Here is an 18,399-nt window from a genome sequence, read left to right as displayed (position 1 = left end):
TGATTCCCTTCTACAGCTGGTGGCAGTCATTATTCGCAATTGTGGATTCATCTGATGCTTTTTACATTGTTCTTCTAACGCTGAGTTTAGCATATATATATATCTGGTTTCATTTGCCAACAACGCTTTCACTTTACTTTATCTCTGCGAAAGCTGTGGTTTGTGAACACGGCTTTGTTCCCGCTTTATCTCTGGTGAAGCTCCCAATGCTTATGTAGCAACTTCCTAAAATGGCTGTTAAATCACGGAGGAGGTCTCTTACAACGGAGAAGGGTCCATCATGGTTTGAGGTAAATTGTACCGCGCTGTACAATTTTGTCCCCAAGAGCTAAGTATATCTGGCTGATGCTGGCTGCTCAGATACACTACAAACTTTTTTGCTGTAGCTCCTGCTACGTAAAAATATTTGCCAACTTTTCTTAACACCCTTGTAACACCTTTAGTCATTGATATATAACGGTCTTATCGTCTACATTAACTGAGTGGGCAAGTTTGGGTCCGCTACTTACAAGGAGGTTGCCGTCACTAACTGATTATTTAATTACTCGAAGTATCCTTCATAAAAAGCGTTCAGTGCGACGTCACAGGAATTCCTGTCTTTGGCACCAGTTGTAATGCCATGGCTGTTTTATTCTATACTTGACGAATTGAAATCTTCCTCTGTTAGAAACATACGTGGAGAAAACTTACTGTCAGTATTCGTCACTTTTGCAATGGAGCGCTCTGGCACTAGAGATCGTGAGACAGGCTAACCACAAATTTATTTGGTTGCCATTTTCGGCTCATCTGTGACACTTGCCTTAACCGAAATAATATCAGATTCGAAAACTATAAATAAGCCAACAGATATTATAGAGTATTGTATTGAAATATATGTGTCACCACCATTTGTGCCAAGACTGCCCCTACGATGTAGGAGTATATGCGAAGCTGAACTTAGGATTTCATAGCTCTCGTTTCGGGTTTCAAGTAGTTCTATACTTCTAATACTGGGCAGGGATAATTAATTTTACAACACAGATGTAACCCTGGAATCTTACCATGAATGCTGGTGCGGTTTAGTAACATGACGTCAATAATTCGTCTTTCCTTCATGCACGGACTTAGGCCTCTGTGAGTAACGCAGGCTGATCGTTCTCGCATCACGACGGATAGCTTATCACTGGTTCTATGGATGGGTTCCTGTAACCCAACAAACTCTTAAATGTATGCCACACGTACTGTGTAACGCTAGTACCTGCTTCCTTTACGTAGTTCTCGCCTAACCTATCACGCTGACCAGCAAAATTACAACACCTTGACGGCGCCATGTTACTAACATCATACTGCTGTGAACTGTGCCCAATGTTGATATTGTAAATGATTAGCATTTCGGCTCAACAGCACAAACTAAGTGTGAACAGTGACATCTACACACATCGCAAGCCGGCCGAGATGGCCGAGCGGTTCTAGGCGCTCAGTCTAGGACCGCGCAGCTGCTACGGTCGCAGGTTCGAATCCTGCCTCGGGCATGGATGTGTGTGATGTCCTTAGGTTTATATAGTTCTAAGTTCTAGGGGACTGATGACCTCAGATGTTAAGTCTCATAGTGCTCAGAGCCATTTGAACCAAGATGTAAACAAAGACATAAACAACCATGCATGACCAGGGCCTATTAGACGGAGGCGGTCCGACAGCTGATCAGTTCCAGTCATTCCACCAGAAAGAAGGTACACGGCCCGTGCTGTCTGTAGTTCAACCATGCCAACACGGTCAATACCGCGTTTCGATCGCTTCCGCATTGTTACTTTGTGCCAGGAAGGGCTCTCAACAAGGGAAGTGTCCGGGCGTCTGGGAGTGAACCAAAGCGATTTTGTTCGCACATCGAGGAGATACAGAGAGACAGGAACTGTCGATGACATGCCACGCTCATGCCGCCAAAGGGCTAATATTGCAGTGGATGACCGCTACCTACGGATAATAGCTCGGAGGAACCCTGACAGCAACGCGACGATGTTGAATAATGCTTTTCGTGCAGCCACAGGACGTCGTGTTGTGACTCAAACTGTGCGCAATAGGTTGCATGATGCGCAGCTTCACTCTCGACGTCCATGGCGAGGTCCATCTTTGCAACCACGACACCATGCAGCGCGGTACAGATGGGCACAACAACATGCCGAATGGACCGCTCAGGATTGGCATCACGTTCTATTCACCGCTGAGTGTCGCATATTCCTTCAACCAGATAATTGTCGGAGACTTGTTTGGAGGCGACCTGGTTAGGCTGATCGCGTTAGACACACTTCCCAGCGAGTGCAGCAAGGTGGAGGTTCCCTGCTGTTTTGGGGTGGCATTATGTGGGGCGGCCGTACGCCGCTGGTAATCATGGAGGGTGCCGTAACTTCTGTACGATACGTGAAAGCATCCTCCGACCGATAGTGCAACCATATCGGCAGCATATTGGCTAGGCATTCGTCTTCAAGGACGACAATTCGCGCACCCATCGTGCTTGTCTTGTGAATGACATCGCTCGATTACAGTGGACAGAATGTTCTCCAGACATGAACCTTATAGAACATGTCTGGGATAGACTGAAAAGGGCTGTTTATGGATGACGTGACCCACCAACCACTCTGAGGAATTTACGCCGAACCTCCGTTGAGGTGTGGGACAATCTGGACCAACAGAGTGATGATGAACTTGTGGATCGGGTGCCATGAGGAATACAGACATGCATCAATGCAAGAGGACGTGCTACTGGGTGTTAGATGTACCGGTGTGTACAGCAATCTGGACCACCAGCTCTGAAGATCTCGCTGTATGGTGGTACAACATGCTACATATGGTTTTCACGAGCAATAAATAGGGCGGAAATGATGTTTATGTTGATCTGTATTCCAATTTTGTGTACAGGTTCCGGAACTCTCGGAACCGAGGTGATGCGAAACTTTTTTTGATGTGCGTTACTTCTATATGTAAGAAAAGATTACGCAGCGAGTGTCTCATTTAGAAATGTCATTTGAATGTTGGTTGCTTCTGAGAATATCATGTCACATGGAGTGTAAGAAAAAGAAACGTCTACCAGCACAGGTTCGAATTCGACAGCGACAAGATAATGGCACATGGCAGTGTGGTTTATCGTTCAGCGATATTTCTCCACATGTCGTCCGTAATGCAACGGCTCCCGTGAGAATATTGAAACAATTGGTTCAGTAAGACCATACTCAACGTCATGCACGATCTCTATGGCGTGTCTAGCACCGGTCAGGACAGGCGTATTGTTGGCTCGGCCAATTAGGATTGTAAAGTCACGTTCGTACCTCGAGCCAAGAAACGTGTTTCTTTCCAGCAAGAGAATTATCCACACAGACAATGTCACGACGCCTAGAGAACCAGGGAATGTGGCCACAGTGACCATTCTTGCGTCCTTCTTCGATGCGGCAGCAGAATACGTCGCGCCGACAGTGGTCCACCCAGCAGCACCACTGGACACAGCAGAAGAATCACGCCTTTTCACAATGGGCACATCAGCGTGTACAGGCCCGGTGATAAGAAGCACTGCCGCACTGCGAGTCTGATACTAAGGAGGGCCTTTGCGTACATAACACAATCACCTTTGTTCCTCATCTCAGCTGCAGTGGTTACATTTCTAACCTGTTAAGGCTTGTGGCTGCAACCTTTCTTTCGAAGTCTCCACGGTACTATTTTTTAACAACATAACACCAAACCACATTTTGCCCGTCCTGTCCTGATTTGCCTCGTTACCCAGACTACTCGACTGGAGCACTCGGCTTCACGTTCTCCAGGTCTCTTACCCAATGAAACCATCTGGCGACTGGTTGCAGAGAGACTGCCACACCGCCGCTACGACTAATAAACTATGGCACAGCAGCGATGCAGCATCGATGACCTACACTTAAATGTCACTCTTGTGCAGATCGATTCGACGTTCAGCTGAGTTAGATTCTTTGTCGCTGGCAGAGATGACAGCTTAGTGGATTGTAAGGGATGTGACCTAGGGTGATCGGTGTTGGGGGTGGGGGTCATCCGGTTAAGCTGGTGATCTGTACTTAGCCATAACAGGATACATACTCTAGCGGTCAAAGCCTTAGCGGCCTACCGACGCGAACGTGACATGGACGAGGTTGTACTGGGCCCACGGGAAAGATGGGCCCTGAGACGAGCTCATGACGTCGCACTAGTCGCCTTGTCCGCCATACTTCGTGAATGCTCGGCTCCGTGCAGGCCCCACGGGAAATCAGTATCTTAATAAAATGGTGTCTACTAAATGTTTTCACTTTTAAGTGTACTATCGAGATTTTGCACGCATTTAAACGTGCAATTAAGATTTGTTAAACTCGTCTAAAATTGCTACTCACAACCCCCAGGAGACTGGTAAGACTTGCAGTGTCAGGTAGTGTGACGTACGCGCTGCGTCCTATCTTTCTCGTGGTCCTCGAGCTGCGACTGCTCACGGCCTGACGGCATGACACCCAGCCGGCAGAAAGATCCCACTTTTATTCTGTATGGTCAGCTGTATTCGTGGCGACAATCCTCGCGTGTGGATTCAACGGTTGCGAGAATGCGAGTTCAGCCCTGGAGAGTGAATGTTCTTATGCCATATTCCGTGCTCTTGCTGTGCTAAATTTAGCACAGTGCACTTCCCGAAATCACATATTAATTTAATTATCTGTTCTTCATACCATTTACTATACGTGCAATAAACGAACTTTCGGTATTTACTTTCCTTCTAGCCATTGCTGTTTTAATGGCTGCAAATCCCGAAGTGAGAGTAATTGAAAGACATTATCTTAAAGTTTTTCGATTCTCAGAAATATCAACATCGATCGAGAAACTCGTACCATTAACATTTCAATCACATAAGCTTTATGTACTTAATTTTTCCACTTTATCTGAACCACCGAACTGTTTCACCAAACAATGGAAGTAAACAGATGGTTCTAAAAAAATGAACTACTCGTTAGTGATGATACATTAGTGATAATAATAATAATAATAATAATAATGAAAATCTTCAGAAGACCATAATCAACAACCAAAGAAATTCCAACAAAAATATTTATCTTTCCTCCATTTTAAAATGTAAGCACAAACTGCTCGTATAGTGAACTTCATAAATACATCTGAAGTCCCTCACGGTCTCAGTCATCTCGGTGAGTGTGTATCTCCTTATTGGCTATAAGCTACGTGACACACGTCACAATTCTCCCTACATGTACATTAACAATTGTTAGACTTTTATGATTAGCCTTCAGTTCACTTTACATCAGTGTTCGTATGCAAGCGTAACTGTCAGTTGGGTGCCCACTACACTAAGCTTCACCCAAGTGTCATCTAGGTCGATAATGAGGACAGTTTTGTTGATGATTGCAGCAGTATATTTATCCCCGTATGCGATTATAACAGAATGTGTAGCAGCATGGCATCTAGAGAGCTGTAGGGATTGGGCAACTGCAAGAGGCAACATATTGTGTACATGAGCAAGTGCTACTTCAGGTTACCATAAATGCGGTTCACCACGTCATGAAAACGTTGATGAATTGTTTCAGAATGCTTTATCAGTCATTCTTTACCTGAATTGGTCATGGTCTTAAGACGTTGGTACTCATTTCCACTCAATATAATCGCGAAGCAGTAAGGGGGTGAACTATACAGGTATCGTATGTCACATGAACCATTGAAATGTTGAATAGTGACAAGAAATACGTTGCAAATACGTGCAGACAGATTATGTAGTTACCAAATGAAGTTTTTGCGCTAGAACTTACAGCCACGAATTTGGGCCATTGTCTTCAACATACCTTTTTCCACGTTACCAGTGTGTGTAAACAGATTTTAATTAGCTTCACTCGGAGTTTTCCAAGAATTTGGTGAGTCTTACCCGAACAGGGAATCTTAAAGTTCGTAACATTTATGGTAGCACTAGCAGCTAAAGTGAAAAACAAAGTACTAGTTGCAGTATCATGTCAATCTTGGAATAGTCAAGTTCAGCTACCAGTAGTCGACATTGTAATATTAACCAGCTGCAGTTATAATGTTGAGCAGCCGTTATTAGGAATGACTGTGCAATGGTGTTCAGATGCTGCCACAAAACTGTGTTTCTAGCTAACTCTCCGACAGGGTAGCACACATTTTACCGAAATTTTAAATTTCTTTATAGTTATCGTTTGTCTGAAAAACTGTTGACATAATCACAACCATCTGCTTAACAGCGTGTTGGTCCACATTTGGAACACACTATAGCAGCGATGCGTTCGACAAGTCCTAGGTGGGTTTCCCCGGTTATGTGGCAGGAGACGTCTAGAGGCACATCATGCGGTTCCCTTACATTATAGGCCGGAGGTTTATAGCCTCTTTCCAGTGGAACCTGAAATATCAGAAAATGTCCGTCCTGTCTAAATGGCATAAGCAACGACTGGGCAAGACGATTATTGCAGTATATATCAACATAAAGACTGATTGGTTAGCAGTGAATAATGTTTTGTTTATATTACATAAATGTGTGTGTGTGGTGTGTAGATACACATGTTTATGAGAATGTATATACATATGCATGTGTATGTATATGTATGTATATATTTATGTAAATGTACGTACATATAACTTCATACATAAAAGTTTTTCGAAGGCTACTGTAATCTTATTTGAACATTTGATATCTTTTCAGAGAATATCTAACAGTTACGTTGTCATATACACACTTTTGATGCGTTACCAAGTCTGCAACGACAATACCAGGAAAAATGACACGAGGATGATGAGCAGCCTCTAAAGAGTGATTAACTATTCAGATAAATTTATAACAGTTTTCAACGAAGTTACAGAAGTGAGTAATAGGCTACATAACTCGCTGTTAACGATAAACACAAGTTTCAATGATGAAAGTAATGCGGAAACAGCACGCTTTTTGGTCACAGGAAAATAACAGTGATGTTGCTCTGTGCAAAATTTTCGTTTGATTCAGCACATGACGGAGGCGGAATAAACCGTAATACAGCCAATTTGTTGGCATTGGACGAAATTTGTACGTTTCTCATCTCAAGTGTGAAACTTATTCCAGATAACACTCCTTCTCTAATGGAACACATTTGCATTTTTGTACTTTCCATGAATTAATTTTCGTCTTACACAATCCGCAGCCTTACTAAATACAGATTCGTTAAAGCCTATTTGATCCAGAAAATCGATGGTTTCCTTTTGTCAGTGCTATTTTATAGTAGTAATACCGTGTAATTGTGTTCCACATTAACAATAAGCCACAACTAGCCCTATACTGCGGTATGCTACAGTAAGAGGGAACTAGCCGACGAGTACGAAGCACAGTGCCACAGTTCTCAGACTGGTAGTAGTCCAGGAACTACAGCAGGGACGAACAAATCCCTTTAGGACTGACGTAATAGTGGCTTCTTGATTTATAAGCATGCAACCCGCAACGTTAGACCTGTACACAATCCATTTGTGACCTCTATTCCTCCACGACAATCGATGTGGTGTAGCAAGAAATACGATTCATCTGAGCAAGCGACATGTTTGAATTCATCAACAGTTCTACCTGGACGCTGCTGTGCCCACTGTGATGGCGAATGATGATGTTGTTGGGTCAGCATAGGAACAAGCAGGACTCGTCTGATACAGGAGTAGATGTTCGGAAATGTGCGGTGATCGATGTACTCCGATTCACTTACGCCTGCACCAGGATGATACCCTGTCCTCCTGCATTACTGAGTGGGCAAATCTCCAACCTCCATGTTATGTGATGAGATGTGGACGCACCATATGGTTATAAACTAAATAATGGTGTTCTAAGCGCTGAAGAGTGGCCTGCATACGTCACACCATGACTGTGTTCATTAATCGATGTGATCGCGAAGTACGCTGAAAAAAAATAGTTCCCCTTTCTTCCCCCAGGTGAAAATATGGCGCTGTAAGCAGTGTGCTCCAGAAGGAGGTTCTCATAATCTGCAGATGTCACTGTGCACTTAGCAAACTCATGAGGTACTATCTCCTCGAAGAAAAGCGGATCGAGAATGAAAAACTTTGTGAAACCCCAGCACACAATCACGTCATCTGAGTGCAGTGGATGTATCTGCACAACATGCGGCGAAGTAGAACCTCATATGTGACAGTTATATGCATTAACGGCACCGTGCTTAGTAAAACGTGCCTTATCCGTCCCCAGACATATGTCATCAATTTTCATGCATGCCAAAAAACGAAGGGCAAAGTCTCGGCGTTGTAGCCTATCTTGGGGCTAGTTTGGCGCACATTCTGAATCTTCAAGGGATGTCAGTGTAAAATGCGCGCAGAATCTCTTCTATTGTTGAGCAGGGCAGGGACAATGCACGTGAGACAGACATCTTGAACACTGGCTACAGAGTCTGAGGTATGTGTTGCAATTTCGGCTATATGTACAGCAACTTCATAAACAGCTGCCATGGGAATAGGCCGCCTCCCTCTTCCTGCTGCACAACCTACTTCACCTGTTTCTTCAGAGTTCTTGCTCATATTCTTTAGCCCATTTATTGACATGGGGACACTTCTTAGCTGTTTTTGTCGACGATTTTCTGATAATTCAAGGCTGCTATTGCTACCTTTCTGACAAAACAACTTTACGAACAGGGCAAGGTCTTTCCTTTCAATCCCCATTGCGTTTAAAATGGACAACTTCAACCTTCTTTACCATTTACATTAACAATAACTTCTCTAAATATCATACTGACATCAAAACAGGAAACCGTACATATTAAGACTGATTATAGCGCCATATTTTCACCTGCTGAGAGAAAATGCATTACTTTTTTCAGAGTACTCCGTGAGCGGATCGGTAAATGAACATACTTACGATGTTTCAGCGTTCCGCGATGTATGCAGCCCGCATGCAGCACTCGAAACACCATCAGTGTAACTATAAGGTTCCGTTACATCTCCTTGTCGCCCACTCGCGGCTTCGCCATTCTTCATCTCTATCCATAGACACTCACAACAGCAGCACGCGAACAGCCGACCAGGTTCGTCGTTTCCGATATGCTCGTTTCTAGGCCTTAGCAACCTGCCCTTTGTCAACATCGTTCATATATGTGGATTTTCCCATTTGTGGCGCATGGCGTCTCTAGAACGATTTCCGTACCCGCAAAGCACGCCTAGAGGTTGTGTTGAGTATAATATCTGCCGACGGCCATAATGTTTCGGTGCATCAGCGCATCTTGACCAGCGAGCTGTAGTGCGAGTCACACTACTTTAAACAATTTAAAATTATTAATTTCTTTGATTCCCGTCTGCCGATTTACACCTACACCGCGAAAGATACATTAATTACACAACATATTTAGGTTGCATTCATTATTTCAAACATCGTGAACAGTTTCTATCAACTTTGCAAGTTGCATCCAAAAATCAGAGGTATACTCGTACATTACGACCTACAAGCCCTTACCCGTCCTTCTCTTGTACTTCGAACAACTGTTCCCAAAACAAAACTGTAGTTCGTGTTTACTTTGTAAATATTACATTCGAGATCTGAAAGTACATCATAAAATTGAAGTTTTACCTACACATGTTCAAATTTTGGGAACGAGTAGCAACATCGATGGCGAAGCACAAATGGTTCAAATGGCTCTGAGCACTATGGGACTTAAGACCTATGGTCATCAGTTCCCTAGAACTTAGAACTACTTAAACCTAACTAACCTAAGGACAGCACACAACACCCAGCCATCACGAGGCAGGGAAAATGGCGAAGCACAACGTACCAAACATCGTTAGGACGATTTTCGCACAATGAAACAGAAACAGCAGGTCACGTAATATCTATATTGGGAAACACTTTGAAACATCTCTAACGTATGAACAATATACTCAATATTTTAAGAGTACCGTTCTGAACGCAATGACAATGTTTGTGTCTTGCCAAGTATTTCAGTATACCTATGTCCAGAAGCTACTGGGACGAATAATGCTGCACCTTCAACGGACCGCCTTGAATTTTAAATGGACGTAAACTTCAACACTCCATCCAGTTTTTGTTATAAAAGCTAATGTAAATTTACAAAGCAGTCAGTCATTCGAAATCTTGTAGTGCTGGAATGACATATCTCTGACCGTCAACCAGTGTATTAAAATATTCAGAATAAAATGGTCACCTTCTGCCTGATTTTATGAAATTATATTTCCTTTATTGCTGTGGAATAGGAAAGCTTTCTGGAGACAGAGAAAAGTGAAACTGCACAAGAAATGTTATATACACCATTTCGTAATCAAGCCCTCAGTGTGAAACATCAGGGAGAAGCGGAGAACTGAAAATGGGGAAAATACGCCGCTTTCGTGACGTTACTGGGTTAGAAACATTTTTAACATCATATTTTTCATGCAGTTGCTTCGTCCTTCCTCATTTCGACTCCTCTGCGGCTGCTTTGCCTCCGGTATCGCTCTTGCGACAAGCCTGTCTAGCAACTCACTTCCAGGTTTACCGCCGACTTCCCCGCGCTGTCGCGGCACCCCGTCCCTCCCCTTCCCCAGAGTCGACTTTTGGGCCACTTTAATCAATCACGTGGTCCTCCCACCAGTCGAGGTCTCTGAATTGCTCTGACGTCGTGACGCTCGATCTTGAGGTCACTCGTTGTGGTTCTAGGAAGGACACAGAGTCCGTGCCACAGTTGTGGAATAAATTCCAGTTCTCTTTAGCACGAGTTAGGAGGTAGTGGATTTTTCACGATTATCACGTAAACAGGATCTCAACTTCGAGACTTTCTTCGTGATCGTGGACAAGGAAATGTGAGATACCTTCTCCGCGTTTATGGTGCTCCATTCTCTTCGTTTCCGTATCGAGCGCTTCATGACGAAGCGATCTTAAGTTAAAAATGTAATGGTACACGAGAGATATAATGTAGTGAGGTAGAATCTATCACAGGTTAGAATAAGATAATCTAAAAGGGATACATTGCAGTGAGGTATGAATGGAAAGAGCTGCTAATGTAAAATTCAATATATTTCATATTAAAGTTTGGTCATCATTTCAAAGCGGCTTTCCTGAAATATTAATCGAAAATTCCAATAAAACAAATATATCACCGATAAATTTATTGTGCTAAATTAATTTTATTAATCTATTTATTTACTTAACCTGATCTGGCCATCAGGTCCTCTCTTACATCCGACCAGGGTTTCTTACATACAGGTCATTTTTTACATCAGATTTGCCTAAGAAATAACAATTTTAACGTTACTAACAGTATTAAAATGATCTGACTGACGATATGAGTAAATAACACTCACTGTGAACTAATGAATTTGATACTGGCAGTACCTGTACTGCTTCTGCTGCTGCCACTAATAATGATAATAATAATAATAATAATAGTAATAATAATAACGAGGATGACAATTATAGCAGTAATGATGGTGGCAGAATTATAGATCTACAAGTGTACAAAATGGATGTTTTCTGATATAACGACATCTACCGAAAAGAAATTGAGGGACACTGCGCCAGCTAAGAAAACTGAGAAATGGGGAAAGAAGGATGTACAGGGGTAACAAGTACTTACAGATACAGTGGTAATCATTTTTTTGCTTCAGCAGATATATCATTAACTGTCTTCCGACGCTGAAGACTTTACTCAGTTCTCTAACATAACACGGAAGCTTATTCCATAGACGGGTTCCTGCTAATCAGAAAGACTACGAGAAAGTGGTTGAACAGTGAAGTGGCCTAGAGATGATGTTGCTCTGATGGGAACGGATGTTACTGGTATATTGTTCACAGAAGAGCGTTCACACCGAAGAGAGGTATGAGGGACAGTGTACAATTGCAATATTTTATCTAAGGCAAAGAGATATTCACATAATTCCTGGACCGATTAAACCCCTCTATTTCTTGCATTCAACACTTCTATTGCAATACCTTAAGAAGGTTATTAAGTGGTCCAGAAGGGTGCACGTTAGGTTAGGAATTAATAACACTGAAAACACACCTAAAACAATAAAATTATAGTAAAACTAGTGCACAAGATAATACCACAGTTAAACTGTATGTCCATGTTCTGATTGACAATTCATAAGTTGCAAGTATATTCCTAAATATAACAGAATAAGTACGTTAAACATTTCTGCTGAAGAAGCTCAGACGCTAGAGCAGCAGCGGTGAGCGTCATACGTGAAGAAATGTATCCGCAGTTGCGAATACAAACAGGCATTGAGTGTACAAGGGAATGACGGCAATGAAAATTTGTGCCGGGCCTTAACTACTTTGGCTATCCGCGCACGACTCACGGCTAGGCAGAGACTTTCACATGTCGTCGTTCATGCGTCACTACCTGAGGAGAACATTTTAGTTGAAAGTCGCTGCCTGGTCCGAAGGATAAATAAGATATTGCTGTGCCTGTGTTGTTAAGGAGAAGGACACAATGTTCCTTCTGACATGCATGCGAGTCCTAAATAACACTGCATTGTTCTTCGTAGCACAGGCACTGCAGTATCGTACTTAACTGAATGGCCATCGAAGTCTCTGTATAGGTACATTTTTGATTGAGGTCAACGAAGGTGCGCGGGTTGCAACGAGGGTGTTCAGAACTAGCATACTTAAAGGAAGTATTTGCTACTTTATTCACGCATATGTCAGTTTTGGAGCCCCCTACTCTTCTTCTCTTTCACAGGTCGCGAAGCAAGAGAGTTGAAAAACGATGAACATCCTTTGCTGCTTCGGATTACGATCGAATTTTGTCGAATGGTTTTGAGCAGTCCCTAGTGGTTTGTGGGATTAGAGGGACAAGACTGCTACGGTCATCGATCAGTCCCTAGTGGTTCCACCCTGTATACCAGAGCATAAATGCGAAATGCGCTACACTCCAAAAAGGTCACGTCACGTTCAACGGGGTTGCAGCCACAAGTGGACTTACAGAAGGGCAGAACCTTATGGACGGTGTCAACACCGTCGTACGTTGTTAAGAACATCGTCCTGTTGCTCATCACAGCGAAATGGGTGGCAGTCAACGCCACAAGAGAAGGAGTGGTTTGACTGACACCCTTCATGCCACCTTCTGGGGCCTTTCCGATTCGATTCCGAGCGGCGATGTGACAGCAATGTTTTCCATGGCCACCCGTAAGCTAACCGGGTGATACATTGAGCGTCGCGGTTGAGACCTCCATCGCAGAGGCGTGAAAAGAAGGGGTGAAATGTGGATAAGAGGGAATGTGACGACCTTCCCATCGTCTGACTCGTCCATGATGGCGTTGGGTGGAATTGTGGTTAAATTTTGGGCCGATGTGACATCACAATAACTTCTGAACTCTGGCCTTTCATTCGCATGCATCGACACCTTGCTGTTGAAAGTGTCGCCAAGGCCGAGTGAGAGGTTACAGAGAACCACGCTTTTTTCCGTTATGGAGGAAGGTTGCTGGCACGTTTGAGTCATATGGGTCGCAATGGGATGCAATTACGTGGTTTCGAGAAAGCGATCCTTTCATTGCGTCGCGCAAAACTGCCGCATCAGGTACGACGTTTTAATTTAACTGCTTTATTACTAAGCTTATTCGCAACGCATTTTGTAGATAGTATATATGAACACGGGATATATTCACGTTTACGACTGACTATGCCTGCAAAAGACACTTGATTGTACTAGACGTATTACAGGGGGTATGACATCATAAACATCAAGCTGTGTGGCTGCAAGGCGAAACTCGCTGGAGATGTAGGCGAACATGTGTATAAATACGTGAAAAATGCTTCAAATATAGGAGAAATATATCCGACAAGTGGAAACGTGGCCAAAGCTGTGGATAAGAAGCTCTTTCTAAACCCCTGCAAAGATTTCAAACAAACTTTGTACCTTTATTATTATCTAGAAAGAAATACTGGGGGGTTAAGGGCTAGAAACCTCTCATTGGGGTGGATGTGATAAAGTGAAGAGAGGAGGAGGAGGAGATGGACTGACAAAGAAGTGGAATGAGGTGGTGGACACATATGGGGGGAGGGGGAAGGAGAAGGAGGTGGGGGAATGTCAAATAGCCACAGAAAGAGAACACTGGCAGATGTACAGAGGGAGGGGGATGAGGAGATGAGCCAGCCAGAGTGCCCGTGCTGTTCTAGGCGCTTCAGTCCGGAACCGCGCGACTGCTGCGGTCGCATGTTCGAATCCTGCCTCGGGCATGGATGTGTGTGATGTTCTTAGGTGAGTTAGGTTTAAGTAGGTCTAAGTCTAGGGGACTGATGACCTCAGATGTTGAGTCCCGTAGTGCTCAGAGCCATTTCAACCATTTTTTTAGGAGGTGAAAAGAGAAAGTGGAACAGATATGAAGGGTGAGTGGGGGATATAGGCAGAGAGAGAAGGGAAGTGGAGACGGAAAAAGGAGGGAAGTGTACAGAGAAGGGAAGAGGTGGAGAGGTGGAGATGGACTGAGAGAGGGAGGAAGAGGTGATGGATGGAGAAAGGTCAGGGAAGGAGATGGACAGGCTGAGGGGGGGGGGGGGGGGGAGGAGAAGCTAGACAAATGGAGATGGAAAGGTACAGATGGACAGAAAGGGGGTGACGAGGAGATGTAGAGGGAGAGATGAGCAGTAAGAGAGAGATGGAGGAGTAGGAGGACAGGGAGAGGGGAGCAATGACAGATGGAGAGAAAGGGGGATGGTTAGATGGAAAAAGTGTAGAGGTAGGAGGTAGTGGTCAGAGGGAAGAGGGAGAAGGGGATGGAGAAGCATGAGATCTACAGAGAGAGAAAGGATGAGACGAAAAGGGAGAGGGGGGATATAAGTAGAAAATGGGGGAGGAATTGGACTTAGAGAGGATAAGGAATGAAATAAAGTGAGAAGGGGGAGATCGACTTTGAGACGTCAAATGATATGGATAGGGTGGGAAGGAAGAAGCAGACAGAGGGGAGGGGGCAGATATAGTGATAGAGGGCGAGGAAGAGATGAGCAGGGAGATAGGCTGGTGGACAGATAACGGAGTTTGGAGGGAATGGTCAGGGAGAATGAAGAGGACAAGATGAAGATAGAGAGGGGAAGGAGGAGATGGACTAATGAAAATTGGAATAATTGTACATCCGAGTGAGGCTGGATACTCAGCTAGTATTCAATAACTGTTTTCCTCCTGAAGTTGAAGCTAAATGTTAAATTGGCTGTTTATGATTTCATTTTAATTGATCGTTTTCTCGCTCTTCCTGAAATGTGGTTCGTTCTAATACGGATTTAACAGAAATCCAGCTCAATGAATATGTAAAATAAATTAGATGTTTTGGAGAGGTTTGTTCTCATGATCACCCAGTGAAATGAAAGATTAAGTCACTGAAACGTGACCCAATTTTCATGTGTTCATTCGGTAAAAAACATCTATTATCTAGGATACCGAAACAGTGTTTAGGTACTTAATTGTATAATATGAAACGCAATATTATTGAAAGCAGACAGGAGTATATTAAAATACGTGTATATCCTCCTAACAAATGTCACTTTCACATGTTAGCTTTACAGTGTGACTGATATATCGCTCTGCAGAATAGACCTGTAACAATCGTCCAAAAAATGAAAGAACATTTTAGGATGGTAGTATAAAACTGACGATATTGCCGAATTTACACAATAAAGAATATGCCATAATGAACAGAATTCGTTTTCTTGATGAAATTGTGGCCTGAGTTCCCAGTTGGTGCACATCGACAGCGCAGAAAGATACGTATACAGCTCCTTTTCTGTGTTTACTTCGTAGATTATTACTTAAATTGCGTGTGAGTTTCGTATAGGAGGTGTAATTTCGAGTTTTAGTTACTGTAGTCGTAAATTCAGGCAGATTGTAGCGCAGTCATTAGGCATTTGTACAGGTTAGTTCATACATTCTTCGGGTGTTTCCCTTGTGTTATCTAGGAGCGGACTCGTTTTTCAGTAACCGTTGTTCAACATCGATTAGAATGGACAGGGACTGTGATTGCTGTGTTCGGATGAGGGCTGAAATGGCATCCCTTCGCTCACAGCTGCAGGCGGCGCTGACTTCGGTTGCGCAGCTTGAGGCTGTTGCCAATGGGCACCACTGTGGGGAGCTGGACTTGGGTATCACGGCGTTGTCAACCTCGTCCCGTCTGTCCCCAGATCGGTCTGCCGCTGTGGTTGCCCCGGTTGCTGCCCGCAGTGGGCCTGAGCCCTCGCCTGTGGTTGATTGGGAGGTCGTTCCAAGGCGTGGCAGGCAGCGAAAGACGTCCCCGGAGGCTGATCAGAAGCCTCCACCGTGCGTCTGACAAACAGGTTACTGTCTCTGGTTCAGCCAGATGCAGCTGCCTGCCCTGTTTCAGAGGATGATTCTCAGCCTTCAAGGTCTGGGCAATTGCAGAGGGTGGGCTTCTTGGTAGTTGGGAGCTCCAATGTTAGGCGCGTAATGGGGCCCCATAGGGATATGGCGGCTAAGGAGGGGAAGAAAGCAAGTGTGCACTCCGTGTGCATTCCGGGTAGAGTCATTCCTGATGTGGAAAGAGTCTTCTGGATGCCATGAAGAGCACAGGGCGCAGCCAGCTGCAGGTGGTGGCACATGTCGGCACTAATGACGTGTGTCGCTTCGGATCTGAGGAAATTCTCTCTGGATTCCAGCGGCTATCTGATTTAGTGAAGGCTGTCGGTCTTCCTTACGAGATGAAGGCAGAGCTCACCATCTGCAGCATCGTTGACAGAACCGACTGCGGACCTTTGGTGCAGAGCTGGGTGAAGGGTCTGAATCAGAGGCTCAGACGGTTTTGCGACTGTGTTGGCTGCAGATTCCTTGACTTGCGCCATAGGGTGGTGGGTTTCCGGGTTTCGCTGAATAGGTCAGGAGTTAACTACACTCATCTGGCGGCTACACAGGTAGCGGAAGCTGTGTGGCGTGGACTGGGCGATTCTTTAGGTTAGAAGGCCTCAGGAAAGTACGGGGTAGGGTGCAATCTCAAAGGGTGCATGGCAAATACAGGACGTGCTTGGGTCAAGGAACAGTCGGATTTGTAAATTGTTGTAGTTGTGCTGGGAAAGTCCCTGAGCTTCAAGCGCTAATAGAAACCAAAGAAGCTGAAATCGTTACAGGTACAGAAAGCTGGCTAAAGCCTGAAATAAGTTGTGCAGAAATTTTTACGAAGTCTCTGACGGTGTTCAGGAAAGATAGATTGGGCAGAATTGGTGGTGTAGAGTCTGTGTCTGTCAGTAGTGGTTTATCTTGTAGTGAAGTCCGTGTGAATTGGTATGGGTGGAGGTTATACTTAACAGCCGAACTAAGTTAATAATTGGCTCCTTCTACTGACCCCAGACTCCGATGATATAGTTGCTGAACAGGTCAGAGAAAATTTGAGTCTCGTAACAAATAAATACCCCACATACGGTTATAGTTAGTGGAGACTTCAACCTTCCCTCGATATGTTGGCAAAAATACTTGTTCAAAATCGGTGGTAGGCAGAAAACATATTCCGAGATTGTCCTAAATGCTTTCTCCGAAAATTATTTCGAGCAGTTAGTCCACGAACCCACGAGAATTGTAAATGGTTGCGAAAACACACTTGACCTCTTAGCCACAGACAATCCAGAGCTAATAGACAGCATCATGACTGATATAGGGATTAGTGATCACAAGGTCGTTGTAGCTAGGCTCAATACCGTTTCTTCCAAATCCACCAGAAACCAACGCAAAATAATTTTATTTAAAAAAGCGGATAAAGTGTCACTAGAAGCTTTCTTAAGAGACAATCTCCATTCCTTCTGAACTGACTATGCAAATGTAGACGAGATGTGGCTCAAATTCAAAGATACGGTAGCAACAGTAATTGAGAGATTCATACCTCATAAATTGGTAAGAGATGGAACTGATCCCCCATGGTACACAAAAAGGTCCGAACGCTGTAGCAGAGGCAGCGGAAAAAGCATGCGAAGTTCAGAAGAACGCGAAATCCCGATGATTGGTTAAAATTTACAGACGCGTGAAATTTGGCACGGACTTCAGTGCGAGATGCCTCTAATAGCTTCCACAGCGAAACATTGTCTCGAAATTTGGTAGAAAATCCGAAGAAATATTGGTCGTATGTAAAGTACAGAAGCGGGAAGACGCAGCCAATACCTTCGCTGCGCAGTGCCGATGGTACTGCTACCGACGACTGTGCTGAACACAGTTTTCCGAAATTCCTTCACCAGGGAAGACGAATTGAATATTCCAGAATTTGAAACACGAACAGCTGCTAGCACGAGTTTCTTAGAAGTAGATACCTTAGGGGTTGCGAAGCAATTCAAATCGCTTGATACGGGCAAGTCTTCAGGTCCAGATTGTATACCGAGTATGTTCTTCTCAGATTACGCTGATACAATAGCTCCCTACTTAGCAATCATATACAACCGCTCCCTCACCGATAGATCTGTACCTACAAATTGGAAAATTGCGCAGGTCGCACCACTGTTTAAGAAGG

This window comes from Schistocerca americana, chromosome 2, assembly GCF_021461395.2.
Source record: "Schistocerca americana isolate TAMUIC-IGC-003095 chromosome 2, iqSchAmer2.1, whole genome shotgun sequence".
In the NCBI taxonomy this organism is placed as follows: Eukaryota; Metazoa; Arthropoda; class Insecta; order Orthoptera; family Acrididae; genus Schistocerca; species Schistocerca americana.
This window is presented reverse-complemented; position numbering follows the sequence as displayed.